This window comes from Bufo gargarizans, chromosome 3 (assembly GCF_014858855.1).
Source record: "Bufo gargarizans isolate SCDJY-AF-19 chromosome 3, ASM1485885v1, whole genome shotgun sequence".
Lineage (NCBI taxonomy): Eukaryota > Metazoa > Chordata > Amphibia > Anura > Bufonidae > Bufo > Bufo gargarizans.
Genome location: NC_058082.1, coordinates 370,864,749 through 370,883,340, shown reverse-complemented (window position 1 = coordinate 370,883,340; position 18,592 = coordinate 370,864,749).

Here is an 18,592-nt window from a genome sequence, read left to right as displayed (position 1 = left end):
TACATATTTTATGTTATTTGAAGTCATTTCCCTATCTACATTTGTTTGCAGAGCACTTGCCATGCTCTTAACCACATGTTGCTGCCTTTTGCAGCCCTCTAGCCCTTTCTATGACTTTTTTAGAGCCATTTTAGTGCTCCAAAGTGGGGTTCAGGTTTGAGGTCAATTTTGGGTCCCGAACTCAAACTTTTTTGTGACGTTCAGCCGAACCCGTCGAACCCAAACATCCAGGTGTCCGCTCAACTCTACTTGTTAGTAGTATAGTATTTTCGGGAGAATTATTGTTTTGATCAATGTTCTACGGTAAAATGGTATATCCCACGTTCTGATAAGATTTTTTTATGGTTAGTGGTAGGTTTTTATAATTTTCTGAGTATAGTAGTGATTTATAATGTGTTTTTAAACCTGCTAAAGTAAATTCACTTTTATATGCCTGGTGAAGAGGGCAATGAGCCCTTGAAACACATTGCACAATAAAAAAAAACACCTAAATATGCTCACCTAAGTCCGAGGCCCACCTTTAAGGGGGATCACCGTTGGATTGGCCCAGTTTTTTCTTTACTCCTTTCTGACTTTTTTGTCAGGCAAGCTTATTTGCATACCTTTAGTTTTTGGGAAAGATATACAAATTAGCTTTTCTTCTAAAAAAAGAAAATAATGCTAATGTTATCTGATGCCAGCCAAATTAAGATATGCAAATTTGCATATATTCTTCCTAGAAACCAAAAGTAGTGTTGCTTGGTATACAATACTCATCATGCATTTTTTTGGTCTCGCCAATGATAAAGAGCACCTGAAGAGTACCCTCAAGGCTAGTCAAATAAACAAGGCAATTGTCTCATTAAACATTCTGGTTGTCTTGTCATTCTGGAAAGAGGGCTTGATTGCATATAGTGGGGGTAATAAGTATTTGATACACTGGTGATTTTGTAAGTTTTCCCACCTACAAAGAATGGAACGATCTTTAATTTTTATCAGAGGTAACCCTAACTGTAAGAGACAGAATCAAAAAAAAAATCCAGAAAATCAAATTGTATGATTTTAAAATTATTTATTAGCATTTTATTGCATTGAATAAGTATTTGATGTAATAGAAAAGCAAAACTTAATATTTGGTACAGTAACCTTTGTTTGCAATTACAGAGGTCAGACGTTTCCTTTAGTTCTTTCCTGCAGCAGGGATTTTGGCCCACTCCTCCATACAGATCTTCTCCAGAACTTTCAGGTTTTGTTTGAGGCTGTCAGGTTTTGTTTGAGTTTCAGCAACTTCCAAATATTTTTGATTGGGTTTAGGTCTGGAGACTGGCTAGGCCACTCCAGGACCTTTAAATGCTTCTTACAGAGCTGATCCTTAGTTGCCCTGGCTGTGCGAAGACTATTGGAGGCTAGGCAATGCTCCTATTGGTTTCTGGGACAATGTATTCAAATGACCATATAACAGCTGAAATCAGAATTACTTTTCTTATCCTTTTTGTCAGAAAAGCTCATTTGAATATTTTTCCCCAAAAAAACAAAGCTATGCAATTGATCTTAAACATATTAATTTGCTAAATCGTTCCCTAGAAACCAAAAGGAACATTGCTTAGAGTACAATAGTCATAACACGTGGTCTCCATAATAGAAACAGTACCTAGAGGTCCCTCAACTAGAAAGCTTGATTCTAGCTGTTCTGGTAAAGGTCATTTGTCCTGGAAGAGTTGTATTCAAATGTGAGACTGGCTTGGCTAGTATCTTAGTTATACTGTTAAGCCTGTTTAAAGGGCTGAGTAATGACTGTAGTTATGAACCAGTTGGCATTTAAAACCCTTTTAGAAAGAAAACTGAAATACACTATTTTTTTTTGTATGTGTAATTCTCTTGATTTGCCTGAAATGAATAGTAAGATATTTGGTTTTCTTAGAATCCAGATTTTGGTGAAAATTCACAATAAACTCCAAATTGATATAATTGATTTGCTCAACTCTAGTATCTATATTTATACACACTTTCTTGTGCTTCATAGATCAATTTTCCCCTTTTTTTCCCATTGTTTTTTGTGGTAGCCTCAAACTGTTCAATCAGTGCTTTTTCATAATGATATTTTCATCGAGTGGTAGCCTCAAACCTTTCAATAAGTGCTTTTTCATAATAAGTTTTTTTTCTATTGCTATGCTTGTGTCCCCACATAATGCTTCTCTAGAAAGGAGACATGCACGCTAGTGTCTTTTCCAAAAGGAAAGGGACACTGTCTCATGCCAGGAATCCAGCTCTTTCTGGGTAACTACCCTTTTACAGAGCATAAGAATGGGGGCATAACTCCTGTTACAAGCATATGGGTATGCTGACTTTTATTTATCTATGAAGATGGTTTGGATGCATCAAGCTTAATAAGTATAGTGGACAATGCACTTTATCTGACAATTTTTTGTGAAAATTCACAATGAACTCCAAATTGATATAATTGATTTGCTGAACTCTAGTATCTTTATTTATACACACCTTCTTGTGCTTCATAAATCAATTTTCCCCTTTTTTTCCCATTGTTTTTTGTGGTAGCCTCAAACTGTTCAATCAGTGCTTTTTCATAATGATATTTTCATCGAGTGGTAGCCTCAAACCTTTCAATAAGTGCATTTTCATAATAAGTTTTTTTTTCTATTGCTATGCTTGTGTCCCCACATAATGCTTCTCTAGAAAGGAGACATGCACGCTAGTGTCCTTTCCAAAAGGAAAGGGACACGGTCTTATACCAGGAATCCAGCTCTTTCTGGGTAACTACCCTTTTACAGAGCATGAGAATGGGGGCATAACTCCTGTTACAAGTATGTGGGTATGCTGACTTTCCTTTCTCTATGAGAATGGTTTGGGTGCATCAAGCTTAATAAGTATACTGGACAATGGACTTTATCTGACAATGCACTTTATTCATCTCGATGAATTATGGACCAAGCTACTGTATATATGTTTTTGATAAGATACTGCTGAGACAAATGAAGTCTTATAGCTTAATTACATGTGTTTCTTCATTTGTTTCATCTTACAAAAGCTGATATCAGGTATGCTTAGGAAAACAAATTTAAATATCTTTCTGAGAAACATAGAGGGCCAGAAACTGGTGTACACTACTTCACACATGTACTATGCATACTAGTTCTTCTCCCGAATGAGAAAGAGTACCCCGCCACCACAATGGATTTGAAATGAAACGAACAAGATGTGCTTTAACTGCAGACTGTCAGCTTTAATTTGAGGGTATTTACATCAAAATTAGGTGAATGGTGTAGGAATTACAACAGTTTGCATATTTGCCTCCCACTTGTTAAGGGACCAAAAGTAATGGGACAATTGGCTTCTCAGCTGTCCCAAGCCAGGTGTGTGTTATTCCCTCATTATCCCAATTACAATGAGCAGATAAAAGGTCCATAGTTCTTTTCAAGTGTGCTATTTGCATTTGGAATCTGTTGCTTTCAACTCTCAAGATGAGATTCAAAGAGCTGTCACTATCAATGAAGCAAGCCATCATTAGGCTGAAAAAACTAAACAAACCCATTAGAGAGATAGAAAAAACATTAGGCGTGGCCAAAACAACTGTTTGGGACATTCTTAAAAAGAAGGAACGCACCAGTGAGCTTAGCAACACCAAAACACCCAGAAGACCACGGGAAACAACTGTGGTGGATGACCAAAGAATTATCTCCTTGGTGAAGAAAACACCCTTCACAACAGTTGGCCAGATCAAGAACACTCTCCAGGAGGTAGGTGTATGTGTGTCAAAGTCAACAATCAAGAGAAGACTTCACCAGAGTGAATACAGAGGGCTCACCATAAGATGTAAACCATTGGTGAGCCTCAAAAACAGGAAGGCCAGATTAGTTTGCCAAATGACATCTAAAAAAGCTTTCACAGTTCTGGAACAACATCCTATGGACAGATGAGACCAAGATCAACTTGTACCAGAGTGATGGGAAGAGAAGAGGATGGAGAAGGAAAGGAACTGCTCATGATCATAAGCATATCACCTCATCAGTGAAGCATGGTGGTGGTAGTGTCATGGCGTGGGCATGTATGGCTGCCAATGGAACTGGTTCTCTTGTATTTATTGATGATGTGACTGCTGATAAAAGCAGCAGGATGAATTCTGAAGTGTTTCGGGCAATATTATCTGCTCATATTCAGCCAAATGCTTCAGAACTCATTGGACGGCACTTCACAGTGCAGATGGACAATGACCCAAAGCATACTGCAAAAGCAACCAAAGAGTTTTTTAAGGGAAAGAAGTGGAGTGTAAATACAAACTGAAAAGAATGGCGTGGCATTAAACAAGCAGGAAGTGCTCAAACCCACATGCAGTTGTGCATATATATAGGGGAGCAAATCCTGCCCTTGTGGCCCGTTGCTAATGACGATCCCCAGCAAAAATGCATACAGTGGAGGATGCCCGCAGCGAACCACAAGTACCACAATAGACATCCTACACAAGATAGCAATTATGTTGATGTGATAATCAATATAGCAATATAACAAAATAATAGCAAAGACAGGTGCACTCTGCGGTCTTACTAAACCCTCAAACTGATTTTAAAATTGAGAGATTAGCCAACATGTCCTACGGTGTAAGAAAGAAGTGGAATGTTATACAATGGCCAAGTCAATCTCCTGACCTGAATCTGATTGAGCATGCATTTCACTTGCTGAAGACAAAACTGAAGGGAAAATGCCCCAAGAACAAGCAGGAACTGAAGACAGTTGCAGTAGAGGTCTGGCAGAGCATCACCAGGGATGAAACCCAGTGTCTGGTGATGTCTATGCGTCCCAGACTTCAGGCTGTAATTGACTGTAAAGGATTTGCAACCAAGTATTAAAAAGTGAAAGTTTGATTTATGATTATTATTATGTCCCATTACTTTTGGTCCCTTAACAAGGGGGAGGCACATATGCAAACTGTTGTAATTCCTGCACCGTTCACCTGATATAGAGCCAAAAATGTTAGAATTGTGTCGATGTCGCAATATTTATGGACCTGGCTGTAGTAGATGGGTGTGAGCCCCCAGAATTCAGAACACGTACAGTGTGACATGAAGTCTGGGGCCAGGCTGCTACAGTGTGGGCCAAATTCTATATCCACCCTCCCATCACTACAGAACATACAGGGTAATACAGTGCCCCATACCTCTTACATCCAGTGACATCTTCTTTGATGTAGATGTTCTCTATCCTCATCTTCTCCTTTCAGACCTTTAGACCAGACCACCATTTTTCAGCCCTTTCTCGTCTCTGCAGTTTGACAAAATAAATCTTAGTTTACTACTTTTCCATCATCCTCCCATCTTCTGGACAAATCATCCTAACACCCCCAATACTGTGCCACTGTGCTCCCCAAAATTATACTGTAGAAACTGCATAAAACCATTGAAAATACTAGTGCCACATAGATAATGCCCCCTTCAATAATTATTGGCACACACTGCCCTAAAATAACTGCGCCCAGCAAATAGTGCCCTTGACACTAAGGGTCCATTCACACGTCTGCAAAATGGATCCGCATCCGTTCCGCAATTTTGCGGAACGGGTGCAGACCCATTCATTTTCAATGGGGCCGGAATGTGCTGTCCGCATCCACATTTGCGGATCCGCACTTCCGCATCCGTGCTTCCGTTTCTGCAAAAAAATAGAACATGTCCTATTCTTGTCCGCAATTGCGGACAAGAACAGGCATATTCTATTAGTGTCGGCAATGTGCGGTCCGCAAAATGCTGAACGCACATTGCCGCTTTCCGTGTTTTGCGGATCCGTGGCTCTGTGTATCCGCAAAACACATTGCGGACGTGTGAATGGAGCCTAATAGTGTAAACATCCCCAAACGTCCCCAAAAAATAATTGTGGTAAGCTGATACTGTGCAAAGGTTCCCCCACAGTAATAGTGCTCCCAAAAGTCCCACCAATAGTAATAATTCTCTGCTAGAGCACACATGGTAGTAATAGTGCTCCTACAGTGCCCCCAACATGTCCCCACTGTGTCTCAGAAGAAATGATGTCCCCATAATGCCCATACTAGTAATCATGTTCCCCATAGACCCCCCAATAGTAATAAAGCCCACCATAATGCCCCCCAGTAGTAATAATTCTCCCTATAATGTGACAGTACAAAAAATGCTTCCTTATAATGTGTGCTAGTGCAAAAAAAAAACTTTTAATTCCCCCAGTTTAGCTAATGTCCCCATAGTGCCCCATAATGTGCCAGTATAAAATACCCCTATATAGTACCCCCAGTAAATTACCCCATAGTACTCCTCTCCCCCATAATGTGTCCCAGTATAAAATGCCCCTATACAGAGTCCCCCATATAAAATACCCCTTCTTTGTGCCTCAGTAGAATCCCCCATAGTGTTTCTCTCTTCCCTTCCCCCATAGTGCCCCCATATAAAATACCCCTTCTTTGTGGCCTCAGTAGATGCCCCTATAGTGCCACCCAATAATATGCCAGTAAGAAGTGCCCCCATAGATGCCCTCATAGTGCCACCCAATAATGTGCCAGTAAAACGTGCCCCCCATAGATGCCCCCCCAATCATGTGCCAGCAGCAAGTGCCCCCAATCATGTGCCACTAACAAGTGCCCCCCCAATTATATGCCAATAACAAGTGCCCTCATAGAGCTCCTCTCCGTATTCTACCATATAAAAAAAAATAAACACCTATACTTGCCTCCATCAGGCTAGCAGTGATGCGATGCAGGCCTCTTCTGGCCTGTGTCCTGCGCTGTACGGTTCAGGTGGCGCGATCACACCGGCCTCTGCCCCACCGCAGCACATCCATCTGTATCGCTGTCCTGAGGATACAGATGATACAGATGACTACAGAGATGAGTGCTTCCACAATAGAAGAGCTCATCTCCCTGTGCCCTGCTGCCGCCCCCACTTGTTACCAGGGCCGCTCCGCCTTAGGCAACGGGGCAACGGCTCCCCTCCACCCCCCCACACACACTATGCCACTGCTTACAGTTAGGCCTCATGCACACAACCGTATGCATTTTGAGGTCTGCAAAAAATATGGAATTTTGCGGAACGGAACAGCTGGCCCCTAATAGAACAGTACTATCCTTGTCCGTAATGCCGACAATAATAGGACATGATATATTTTTTTGCAGAACGGAAATATGGACATACGGAAATGAAATGCATTACGGCATACCTTCAGTTTTTTTTGTGGACCCATTGAAATGAATGGTTTCGTATACGGTCCGCCCAAAAAACGGAACGGACACGGAATGAAAATACATTTGTGTGCATGAGGCCTTGAAGTTACTATAGGTTTCCACCGCGGGATGTAGTATGCTGAGGATATCCGGATTCTGTCTTTTATCCTGGACTGGAAGCCTGTCTATTGCTGGACAATGTTTGCTGTGGAGTCTGTAAGCTTTTGTTAAGCAGTTTATCTGCATAGGGCTTCTACTCACACCTCCTTTCTAAACTAAAAAACCTTTTACGGCCGTGGAACACGGCCCCGAGCAGTCCGTGGTATCCCGGCCTGGCATCCTGCTGACAGCAGGAGCACACGGCTTCATTGGTTGCTATGACGCTGTGCACTTCATGCCGCCGCTGCACTACAGTGCACTACACTCGCATAGATCACACAGCCGTGTGCATTCAGCCTAAGATGTTCTCCTCTCCACTTTGCTTCTCTGGGTGACTTCCTCTCTAGAGCTGGTTCTGCGCTCCTCAATGTTCAGACAACCACTGTCTCCACACTGACTCATGTGTCTACAAATGAAAGTCCTACTTTCTATAGGCAGAGGTACACTGCTCTACCAAGTGGTTGGTAGCTGGAGCTTATTAACTGTTAACTGCTTTTTCACTGGAAAATGCATGATTATATAATAAATCACATTTTCAATCTTTCCTGCAGCACACATGTAAAAAATTGCACCAAGAAAAAAAGGTAAAGTGAATAGAGAGCTGCAAGTATACAGCCACCTGGGGCAGGAGCCATGGGACCCCTCTTCTGGAAGTAGGTGTACGCCCCAGTAGAATACATTTATGTAGATTCTATGTAGATTAGAAACATTTTTAAAGAAAATGCACTGTACTGTATCAGCTATATTTGTTACTAATTCAAGGCAGATACTGATATTTTTTTCCTAACTTTTTATTTTTGTATGATACATTTTTAATATAGAGCAGTCCTCTTGCTTGACTGAAATCACATGGACCATTGGAAAACACTAGTTGGACCTTATATATGATATTGTGGTCATGGCTACGGCAGAGAGCTCGTGCCTGAACGTGCCGAACCTGACAGAGGAAACCACCTTACCTACCTGATATGGCTGGAGAGGTGCCCTTAGCCATGCCGCGGGTACGCCTAAAAGGGGGCATACCCTGAGGAGTATGAAAGAGAAAAGGGAAGGGTGGGTGGGGCACCAGAAAACGCACGCAAATGGGGAGAGGGCGCGCCTCCTTTTAAGAGCGCCTACGCCCCTCCCACAAATGCAGGCTGACATGTCAGCCTTAAGCTACTTGTGGTCATGGCTACGGCAGAGAGCTCGTGCCTGAACGTGCCGAACCTGACAGAGGAAACCACCTTACCTACCTGATATGGCTGGAGAGGTGCCCTTAGCCATGCCGCGGGTACGCCTAAAAGGGGGCAAAAAGACACACAAGTAGGGAGAGAAAACCTTTATTGGCAGTGTACCGAGTTACAAAACCAAACTGTGGAATGCCTGGGATATCTCGGCCTGGGGGTTAGGTATGTAGCGCGTGAAGCATGAGGAGCGCCAGCGACCCATTTTCCGGATGATGTGACCGGGGACGTTGTGTTTTGAAGCTGCGGATGCAGCTCCAATGCGGAAAGAGTGCCCTGAAATGGCCTTGGGGTCGAAACCCAAGCCCATTGCCAGAGTGCGGACGTGCGAGATGAATTGCGAGGCCGTGAGGGCTGAGGCCTGAAACGGGAGCAATGGTTGATCAGGGGCGGAGTCCCCCAGAGCCGACAGTAGACTCTTGAGTACCTGGACCGGACACCATGTGTTGGCAGAGGGGAAGAAATTCACCTCCACTGGTGGACCTACCTGCGAGGTTTTGGAGGTGAAGAGGTGCAGGGAGAAATGGTCGTGGTGCCAGATTAGCTGACCCCTGGTGAGACCCTTGGACCTAGCTGAAGTGCGGGTGAATTCGCCGGGTCTTAAGAACCCATAGAAACTAAGGTACATGGCGGCCTTGATGACTGTGCTGGGAAGGAGCCCAAAAGGAAGACCATCTAGGGAGGTTGAGAGTTTCCTAAACAATTCCCCAGACACGGGCTGCCTGCTCGGGATGGCTGCGTGACAACTTTTCTGAACCCCCCTAAGGGTTGCCCTGACTGCTTGGGATAGGAAAACAGACCTGCTTTCGGGGTCTTCCAACATGGAGAAATTTTGGACTCCGGCCAAATACAATTTAATGGTATTGAAGGACAGCTTGAGATCGATATGACAGAAGGCTATGAAAGCTGTGAGGTACGTGGTCTTGTCAGTGTCTTGTCTTGGATGTAGGCCCCTGAACCTGTTGAAAGTGTTCCAGGCGGTCCTGTAATTCCTGGCAGTGTTATGCGACAAAGACTTCTGCATCAAGGATTTTGCTGAATCAATGAAAAGGTTTAATCCAACACTAGACATTGGTACATCGGAGGAGGTAGCCCCACACGGTCTGCCTCTGGCATGACCTGAAAGAAAGTTTGGTAATTAAAACGGGACAAGGCGTATGCGGCCACATTATGAACCCCCTGAATATGCCTGCATGCCACATGAAAGTTGTACACCAGCGAGAGCCAGACCAGCCTGCGGACGAATGACATTATCTGGGGCGACTGAGACCTGCCCTTGGTGATAATGTCCACCACTGTTTGATTGTCCGTGACGAACGCCACAGAAGAATTGGCCCACTGGCTGCCCTACACCTGGGCTGCTGCTACGACTGGGTAGAATTCCAGCAACGGGGATGACTGTAGAGCGCCTCTGGCTGTTGATATCTCGGGTGGCCAGGGACCCGCGAACCATTGATTCCCACAGATCGCCGCGAACCCCCCGGAGGCGGCGGCATCCGAGAAAATCAAGGTGGAAGCTGGCCCTAGCTGAGGAACAAACAACGAGACTCCGTTCCAAGAGGCCAGGAAGTTCTCCCACATGGCTAGGTCGGCCATGGCTTGGGTGTCTAATGCGACGAGGCTGTCTTGCTCTGGGGCTGAGGGGAGTAACTGGAGAAGCCTGGACATGAAGGCCCTGCCCTGGGGCATGACTTTGGTGGCAAAGTTGAGCATGCCTAGAAGGGACTGCAACTCGACCTTGGTGCACGACCTGCTGCCTGCCGCTGTTGAGATGGCCTCCTTGATTTTTGCCAACTTTTCGGCTGGTAGTCTGGCCTCCATCTTCCCTGTGTCTAAAATTATGCCCAGGAAGGTGATTACCGTGGCGGGGCCTTCGGTTTTTGAAGCTGCCACCGGAACATTGAGTCAGCCGAACAGCTGCAGCAGAGCCTGGAGTTTACAAGGCTGGCAGTCTGGGCTTTCGATGATGAGAAAGTCATCCAAGTAATGGATGATCATAGGGCAATCGCAGTGGTTGACCAGTATCCAATGCAACGCCTGAGCGAACTGGTCGAACAGCCAGGGACTGCTCTTGGACCCGAACGTCAGGCGATTGGCAAAGAAATACTGGTCTTGCCACTTGATGCCATAGAACCTCCAAAGCTGTGGGTGAATGGGCAGCAATTTGAAGGCGTCGGCGATGTCTGCCTTGGCCAACCATGCCCCCCGACCTACTTGGAGGATCAGTTGGATGGCCTCGTCTATGGTGGCGTAACACATGGAGAACTCCTCGGATGGCACTAAGGAGTTGAGGCTGGGTGTGCTGGAGCCATGAGGTGCCGACAAGTCGTAGATTAGACGTTTTTTATTTGTGAACTGCTTGGACACAATACCAATGGGGTTAATCCTCCAGAGGTCAAATGGTATGAAGGGAAAGGGGCCGATGAGAAACCCCTTCTCTAGTTCTGACTTGATCAGAGTCCCCACCGGCTCGGGATCCCTGCTTGCCGACAGCAGATTAGGCCCTTCCCAGGAAGTTTGCGGGAGAGCTACCAGCCCCGTGTGGAACCCGATGGTGAACCCGGAAACCAAGAACTGCACCCATTGAGGGCTGTGGTGCTCGCGCAACAGAGACTCTAACAAGACCACGTTGACCCTGCTTAGTCAGGATGGCCTTGCTCTTTGTGGACACGCCGTCTGCGGGTGAGCCCTGAAACAGCCTGCGCAGACGTGGAGGGCCCTGCACTTATTGTAATAACAAGCCTCCTGGTTGAAATTATTACAGACCTGGCTGTTGCCCAGGAAAACTATTGGCTGGCCTAACTTATCCGTGGTCGTTGGAGGGACCCGGAGCTACTACGGAGGGATCTGCCCTGGGATGTGGAGGGACCTGAGTTGGGGCACCAAGCAGAGGAGTGAGTGATGGACTGGCATGCCGCACATGCCGGGGCCCTGAGGCCCGCAAAATGTCGGCAAAAAAGCTCCATGTCCATGGCCGCCCAGTTCGTGAGGTGCTGGAATTGGACCAGTGAGGCGGCGGCTTTTGCTGAAGAAGAGCGATGATAATCATAAAAAGCCTGCCCACCGTACTTGTGGCCCAAGTCCGTAACCCTGTAAAGGTAAGTATCCAACTCTTCCCGCCTTTCAGGGTGGACGGAGCAGATGACGTCCCTGAACAAGCTAAACGCCAGGACAAACTCCGTGATGGTTAGCTTCCTGTTGAGGCGGGGATCCCTCGCTTTGAGGACGATGGACATGTCGCCGCAAGCAATGGTCTTGCTCTCTACTGTGTCATGGGTGTCTATCAGGATGGATGCCAGATTGATGTCCAAAATATCCTTCTTGATGTTGCTGGGGATGAAGTGGGCTGGAGCTACCTCGGGTGCGCAAAGGACCCTACCTGGGGGAACAAACCCTGCCGTGGAGGCAACAGGCAATGGAGAGGCGGCACGCTCGGATGTCAGCCCCTGATGAGACTCAACGGCCAGGAGTCTGGACAGCATGTCTGAGACTGAGGAGACAATGGTGTTCATCATGGCATGCAGTTGTGTCAGGGACACTTGCAAAGTGGACATGGAGACTTGCTCCAAGTCCGGGGCTGCTGGTTCAGCCGAGAGTAGCCTAAACAGTTCTGCTTTCCGGGCGGAAGCGGGGTGTTGGATCCCTCTCCTGTTGAGCTCCGCGATCAGCTTTGCGATTGTCCAACTCCTTAGTGATGAGGAGCTGGGCCGCTCGGATGCGGGTGTCTCAGGGATGGATGGGGTTTCCTCGATGTTGGAAACATGCGACATATCGTGGCTGAGAGGTGATAAACAAAAATTAATGGCTGAGCTGGAGGCCCCGTATGACAGAAGGACGACACCCGAGCCATGAATGGTGGTGAAGAGAGAAACTAGGGCGGGCAAGTGCCTAGAGCTGTGAAAGGGGGTACTACTGTGGAGGACCTTACCAGCCTAAGGCGTGAAAAAAGGCGTAAGAGCTACGAGGACGTGGCTACCGATAGGGGTTTATGAACATGAAACAGAACACCAAACCAGGGGTCGTAACGTAGAAAATGGTATTGATCGAATCTGGAAAAAAATGATAGCGACAAAGAATAGTAATTAACCGCATGAACCTGGCCTGTGACCGGTAATGGATGAAAAACGTAAACCTGAAGCGTAACGGGGAATAAACACATGAGAGAAACGTAAGCCTGACAGCGTGACAGGCAACAGACGTGGTACAGTGGATACGTGAGCCTGAAACGTAACAGGCGATAAATGAAAGAAAAACGTAAGCCTGAACGTAACAGGCAACAGACATGATATATTGGAAACGTAAGCCTGAAAAGTGACAGGCAACAGACATGATATACTTGGAAACATAAGCCGGGAATGTAACTGGCAACAGAAAAGAAAAACGTAAGCCTGAAACGTAACAGGCAACAGACATGATATATTAGAAACGTAAGCCAGGAACGTAACTGGCAACAGGCATGATATATCAGGAACGTAAGCCAGCAACGTAACTGGCAACAGACATGATATATTGGAAACGTAAGCCTGAAACGTAACAGCAACAGACCTGATATATTAGAAAAAGTGAGCCTGAAAAGTGACAGACAACAGACATGATATATCTGAAAACGTAACCCTGGAACAGGCACTGACGGCAAATGATGCGTGAGCCTAAAGCGTGACCGGCAACAAATATGGTCTGGGAAAAACCTGAGTCTGTGGCGTCATGGGCAACAGATGGTAATACGTAATACGTAAGCCTGACACGGAACAGGCCCCAGACATGGCAGAGCATGATATGACATAGGAAAATGAGTATTTACCGAAAAACGTCCGCAGATGTGGCAGAGTGGAATGGCGGCGCTTGACACGGGCGGAACTGTTGAGAACCCTTGGCAGACAATGTGTGGCTAGCACGGCAGAGTACCCAGAGTCTGCAACAATAATCAGTATCATGAGGGGGGGGGGAGGGGGTTCGTGGTAGTTCGTGGACTGCGCCATTTACTTGACCCAAAAAACCCAGGGATCTTATGTGTCCCTGTGATCTAAGTTGTGGTTGCGCTGTTCGCATGAGCCCGTATGTGTGAGAACCAGTGTTATTTTTTTATTTTATTTTTTTATTTTTTCCCCCAACTTTATTGACAACAGACAACTGCCGGCCGCCGGCCAGCAGCTGCGAGGAGTGGAAGCGGCGGCCCTGGGTCTGGACAGACCCACCCCCGGACGACAGGGCCTGGAGCAACAAGCGGTAGGTTCCTGTGACTCCCGGAGCCGAGAGAGGGAGCCTGACACGAGACGCAGGCTCCGTCTCCCCGGCAACGGAGGCGCTGCCCGGCGTCACACGTGACCTGCCCAGGCCGGCGCCGGAAGCATGGATTGAGCCGCCCGCACCAGTAGAAAGGTGGGTAGCGGTGAACCGGGCGGAGGGGGAGACGCATGCTGGGAAGGGGGTTCGGGAGGACAGTGACTAACTTACCCTTGCTGCAGGCACGAGCAGCGAGCATCGGGAACCCTCAGCAACTTACTTGGTGAGCAGCACGGCAGTACGGGGCGTGACGTTAAGGCGGGAAGGCACCAGAAAACGCACGCAAATGGGGAGAGGGCGCGCCTCCTTTTAAGAGCGCCTACGTCCCTCCCACAAATGCAGGCTGACATGTCAGCCTTAAGCTACTAGTCATAGCCACCTGTGTGCAGGAAATACATACTAGAGATTGAGTGAGTTTCACTACTCATTTCAATACAAAAATAATACAATGAGTGGAATACAGTATTCAAGATTATTAAAATTGGGTTGATTTAGTTTGGAAAATCATACACCTATACATACATCATGCAGTTACTGAATACTACCATCAAACAGTAACTGAATAATATTGCCCTATATGGACTAAATAATACCACCATACAGTACACAGTAACACAGAGCCTAATACATTACCATTCACTTATCAAATAACAGAACCATAATGTCACTTAAAAATGCCATTAGTGACTGAATAATGCTGCCATACAGTGACTGAATAATATCAGCATACAGTGATGAATAATACCATACTTTGACAAAATAATAGTGCCATAAACTGAATAAATGATACCACCATACAGTGATCAAATTACTGTACAGTAATTGAATAAATTACTGTAGAATAATTAACTGACCATACCGTGTCCATTCAATACTGATAAACTGCAGTTAAGTATAATATACAATAACTGAATCCAGAGAATCATGGTCCACATCTTCTCTGATTGTAGTTATTCGTTTTCCCCTTGTTACTCCATCTGCCCAGATCACATGGTAAAATAAAGTGAACAAATAAGAGTAGTGCCTAGAGATCCCTGGTAGCAGGAAGGAGATTCTTGCTATGGTGCGTACACAAAAATCATTGGGCCCCATAGCAAGAATCAGAATTGGGCCCCCTAACTCCGCCCATTACCCACCCCTGGCTCCTCCGCTGCCACACCCATTTGCTAATAAGTAAAGAAATACAATGTATAAATAACCTTTTAAAACTGTTACAGATAAATAAATAAAAATGTTATAGAGGGAACCGCATTCCTCCGCCTTCACTCACAGGTGCCGCGATCAGCATTGATCATTTTTAATTAATATGTCTCAATAAATCATGTTTTATTCTTGGAAGTGCGGCTGAGTTATGGCATTTCTTTCTTCAGTTTAGTTCACTCCAGAGACATTACATCCTATGTGACTGATATCAGCCGCTCCTCTTATAACGCTCTAGCGCTGATATAACCTCCAGAGACATTACATCCTATGTGACTGATATCAGCCGCTTCTCTTATAATGCTCCAGCACTGATATAACCTCCAGAGACATTACATCCTATGTGACTGATATCAGCCGCTCCTCTTATAACGCTCCAGCACTGATATAACTTCCAGAGACATTACATCCTATGTGACTGATATCAGCCGCTCCTCTTATAACGCTCTAGCGCTGATATAACCTCCAGAGACATTACATCCTATGTGACTGATATCAGCCGCTTCTCTTATAATGCTCCAGCACTGATATAACCTCCAGAGACATTACATCCTATGTGACTGATATCAGCCGCTCCTCTTATAACGCTCCAGCACTGATATAACTTCCAGAGACATTACATCCTACATAGGGGGATGAGGGCTAGGAAAATTTGAAATGCCACTGATGGGGGACGGGGGGAGTCACTGGGAGACATAACTTCTTTTTCTGTATGAAGTATAGGTGAGATAGTCAGTGGGCAGGTCTGTGAGAGGCTGGAACAGCAGGGGGACACAAGATGTGCAGGGGCAGCAGTTTCAGGACTCTAACTTCCCTCCCACAGTAACTTACCCCATTACTGCTGTGTAGGAGAACCAGTGAGGGGCTGAACTTTATACTGGAGGCACAGTGACACAGGAGGTCAGAAGGAGCAGGGTCTCCATTACCTCCTGCTGCTGCCTCAACTCCTCTGGCTCCGCCCCCTCCTCACACATGAAGGAAGATCACACTGCAGAGAGGAAGGGGGGAGCTGTCTGCTCATGTCGGGTCGGTGAAGTTTACTTTGGAGAAAGGAACAAGCCCTGCAAGATACTGTGCTGTGCCTTTCACCAAAGTAAAACTAAATGCAGTCCAGCAGCAGAGAAGAGAGGGTGGTGGTAGCTGGGAGACAGGCCCTTGCTTCCATGCACAAGTTCTATCTTTTTGCACAACAAAAGCACGGAACGGAACCCCACGGAAGCACTCCATAGTGCTTCCGTAAGGTACCGTTCCGCACCTCCATTATTACGGACCCATTCAAGTGAATGGGTCCGCATTCGTGATGCGGAATGCACATGGCTGGTGCCCCGTATATTGTGGACCCACTGTATGCGGGCTGCAATACGGCCACGGGGGACACAGGGCCGTGTGCAAGAGGCCTCATACTGATAGAGCTCACAATCTAAGTTCCCTATTTGGGACAGCAAGTGATGACAGTATCTGTAAAGTGTGGCAGAGTAAGTGAGTAAAATAAATAATTACACTTTGGAAAACAATAAACTTTTTAGCGTTAATGCACATGATCAGGATTACGCGCAGAAAATCCACACCGTAGGTCATGTACATTGTATTCTGTGAGAACGTTAAATTCTCATGCACTTGATGCAGATTTTTTCAGCGTGTATTTTGACCAACGGAGCGGATTTTAAAATCTGCAGCATGTCAATGTATTTTATTTTTCCTGTAAGAAAAAATCTGCATGTGGAAAATCCACACCAAATCCACATCCAAATCCTCAAGTAAATCTGCACCAATTGATGCGGATTTACCGCACGGATTTCCTTGTGAACACCTGCGGATTTCAGTGCGGATTGTCCACCCATAAATCCTGAACATATGCATTTACCCTTAAGTTACAAACGGACGACATCCAAGGGCAACAAGTTGCAGTTATAACTTTACTACCTTATATAATGAGGAGTCGTAAAGTCGATCTGTTAGCTTAACATGCTTCCCTGTTTAAGGGCAGCTAAAAGTTCATGATACTAGTAGCCAACATCGCACACACAAAAAACTGTGCTTTTTGGCTACTAGAATCACTGAGAGAACACACTAGGTACATAGGGGGTCATTTACTTTGCTAAAATACACCTAAATTAGGCATATTTGGGGAGCAGATAGCTGCGCAATGGTTAATATTGTGGGTGCGGCATGGGCGGGGAAGGGGACGGCCCGGCAGGCCTGTCTCATTCACCATTTTCTATGCCTGTTTTAGACGTAGAAAAAGGTCTAAATGTAATACAGCTCGGAAGCTGGCTTACATTTAGAACTGGCGCTGGATGCGCTGATGTTATGGAGAGGCCGGCATCTCTTCATAACTACGGCGGATCCACCGCCAGTTTAGGGCTTTATTAAGACCAGCGTCTAATAAACGTGCCCCATAGTTTATGAGACCATTTTACATGAGTGACACTCTCCCCCACAGTGTTTGACATCTAACAATGTCCTAAAATGTACGCCGTGTACATCTTTTAAACAATTGTTTTTTTATATTGCTTAAATTCATCTAAATTATATAAAATATGAAGCATCTTTGCACAATGTTGATTAAAAATGTATTTTCGATTTTCTGCAGATCTATAGTTCTCTATGGTAACAGACTACAAACTAACCCTGTGTAGTCTGATGCAGCAGTCATACTCTCTTCCATCGTTGCCCTACTTTTTACCTACCAACCTACAAAATGTCGACAGATCAGGGAAAACGCAACATAACTGCATAGGAACTGCACACAAAATGGAGGGAATTTTTCTAAGACCATTTGCAAAGCTGCTTTATTTTCATCTGGACAATGAAGTTATACAGGGGTACATGACCTTTTCACATTTAGGAGCACTCCCAGGTTCCAGTCTCACCTGGAGGTACACTTTAGGATTGGTCTGTCATGTTTTGTGATTCACAATGATTGTGATTCCTATGGTGCATTGTTTTTCTAGATTAAGTAGATTAGCTGCATTCTATGTGTTTTTAACAGCAGATTAGGATCTGCAGAATATTTTACAAAGTATCCCCCATGAGTAGATCATCCACAACGACAAAAAGACTAAGTATCTTGAATGATCTATAGCAGGAAAGCTGACTCAAAAAAACGGAGAATTACTGTGTCAAAGTGACATTCCCAAGTGAATTGATGTGAAGTTATGCACTCATGCAGGACAGCGCAGTACCAACATGTGGAGGTGTTAAGCGAAAGAACTCACATTCACTTTGCTTCGCAAGATTGGTTAACAAATGGTAATGTTGGATGGGCCAAACTAAACTATCATGCTTCTGGTTAGAAGTCTCCATTAGAAAATGCAGAGACCTTGCAAGGCTGTACCTGGATAGGAACCTCATGGTATCACGGATACTGTATGGGAATATATAGTAACTGCAAGGCATCATGGATACTATATGGGTAAATATAAAGGAACAACATGGTATCATGGATACTGTACGGTAGTATATAGGAACCTCATGGTATCATGGATACTGTATGGGAATATATAGGAACTGCAAGACATCATGGATACTATATGAGTAAATATAAAGGAAT